Raw genomic sequence first — 2,335 nt, 5'->3', positions numbered from 1 at the left:
AGAGCCAGGCCTTGCCCCTTATAACCAGCTGATCACGGGCAGGTGTGGGTCATTTGCTGCCTCCTGTTGCCCTGGCAACCCATACCTGATGAGCCTTCCTGGCTCTCGTAGTAGCAGGCACCTTAGTGTCCTGCTACACACATATATGAGAAGAATCCTCACAATGCCATGTAAGGATTTAGCATCATAGAACATGAAGAAATTTTGATACATTGTAGTTCTTTATAATTCACTATGCCAATAGATAATCAGAATATCTAGAATATGTAGAATCCCAGCATTTTATGTCATCATTTATACATATTTATAAAATGTTTTGTGAATTATTACAAGTGTATGTCAACAGAAGTGAAGCACCATAGCAAAAAAAAAAAAAAAATGCCCAATACCGAACATTTCTAAGAGCTTGTCAAAATGTTGGACACTGAAATTTACAGAAGGTTGTAAAGTGCTGTGAATGCCTATAGGGCTGTTCAACTGAATAATTAGTACACTATGAGTTCTCAGAACATACGGCATAGGAAACAGCCAGGAAGACATACATGGACATAAAGATTGTAGTACCAAGGAGCTGGGAATATCTTCCTGTTTTGTTTTGATACTGCACCTAGCAGTATGAAGTCCTGATCCATGGCTGGTGCTTCTATGCAGTTCCATAATATAAACAATAAGGGCCTTGTGAGGGACTTGTTACAGATTACTTTTAAGTGGCTCCCGGAGCTCTTAACTACTCCACTGGCTACACATTAACACCTAATGAAACTAGTTTAAGCAGACTTTAGGCAGCTTAAAGTTATGGCACTCCAGGTCAAGTTTATGTTTTATCTGCGTTACCCAGCTTGGGCTCATCCAGACAAGCATTGTCATGTGCTATGTGGTGTCGCAAACACATTTGTGGTGCCACATACTGCACAGTTCAGTGTTCTCCATGCTGCAAGGGCATTCTACCTGAGCATGTGCTGTTTCGGGGTTTTTTTTCTCCTGCAGGTTTTTTTGACCCATTCACCATGCAGGGGTCAAAAAAATCACCAGTGCAGCTCATGGGTGTTCCCCAGGGACAAGTAGCTGTGGTGCAAGGTTCACAACTGCTAGTTGTCCCTGAGGAACCAAACGCCCATGCATGTCTGGACACTCTCCTTGTATTCCATTAATAGTCCCCACAGATGAGCCACCCAAGTTGCAGCCCTCCACTATCCCAGAATGAAGTGTTTCCCACCCTCCTGTTCTGTATAGACCAACTTTCCACCCCCTGACCTATACTGTCTAGGGGATGGTTCTGAAACCAAGACAACTGCCTCTCCTGCCCCTGGGGGCATGACCTTCCCACCCCCTGGGGTGCAACTCTGTGCAAAAAATCTGTTGAGCACATGCCAGCTAGCTAGTTCACAGGGCATGGACGGATCTAGGAGTGAGGTCTGGGGGCAGGGGGAAACAAGGTAGGTGGCTGGATCAGGTCCCCATGAGCTGGGGCTTGCTTTCAAAAGCACCTTCTCTCACTGCTCCCACACCCAGCACTCTGGGAAGCAAGACCAGTACCCCCCCCCACACCCCAATCCCAAATCTCAGTGTATTAAAACATTGGACCTTTCACTTTCTTTCACTTACTTCCTCTTTGCTTCTTTTTGAATTCTTATTATTTGCTTCTTTTTCTTTTATCCTTCAGTAGCTGATTTCCTTAATTTCACCCATCCTCCACTCCCATTCCCTTTCCACTTCTGCTTTCATTACCCACCCCTATCCCTTTAACTGTCTGCCTCCCAGCTTAATATTCTCACCCCCTACCCCAGCCCATCTCTGCAACACACCCTCACCAAGAGCAGGGATAGAAGCCTGTCCAGGCTCATCAATTGTAGTGGCAACTCAGAGCTATAGCTCCTAGTCTGTCCCCTGCCCTCTAATGGGAACTCACAGCTTTGTAAGTGGGGAACAGAAAGGGTTTTAGCTTTAAGGTGTGACTACTCCGAACTCAAGCTAGTACCAAAATTGATCAATATTTGAGGAGCTCAAAATGCAACATGTAACCAGACCCTAAGAATAAAGGCTGTATTAGACTACATGTCTGTGCTGAAAAATAAGGAACCCTACTTCTAACATGTGCTGTGGGCTGCCCTTAACTTGTCTGAAGATAAAGAAATATACAATGGGCCTCGGAACCAACTTTTCCCCCTTGGATTTGTTGCTCCACACTCCTGATGCACCAGTCCACAGAGATAAGCTGCTAAAGGGAAGGACTATGATTTGCTGCTTCTACAAAGCAAATAGAAGCAGGGCAGGAACTGTAGCTTCCCTGTGCTAAAATTCTATTCTTTGGGATCCCCTGGGTGCACCTACACAT

General features: G+C 45.2%; 1 pseudogene; it reads right to left on the bottom strand.

The window, feature by feature from the left end:
- LOC112550639 overlaps positions 1-519 on the bottom strand; it is a 3,139-nt pseudogene extending 2,620 nt beyond the window's left edge.
- Between the last annotated feature and the right edge of the window lie 1,816 nt (positions 520-2,335).

This window comes from Alligator sinensis, unplaced genomic scaffold (genome assembly GCF_000455745.1).
Source record: "Alligator sinensis unplaced genomic scaffold, ASM45574v1 scaffold1055_1, whole genome shotgun sequence".
NCBI classification, from domain to species: domain Eukaryota; kingdom Metazoa; phylum Chordata; order Crocodylia; family Alligatoridae; genus Alligator; species Alligator sinensis.
Note: the sequence above shows the minus strand (reverse complement) of the source record. Positions and strands in the feature narration are given on the sequence as shown.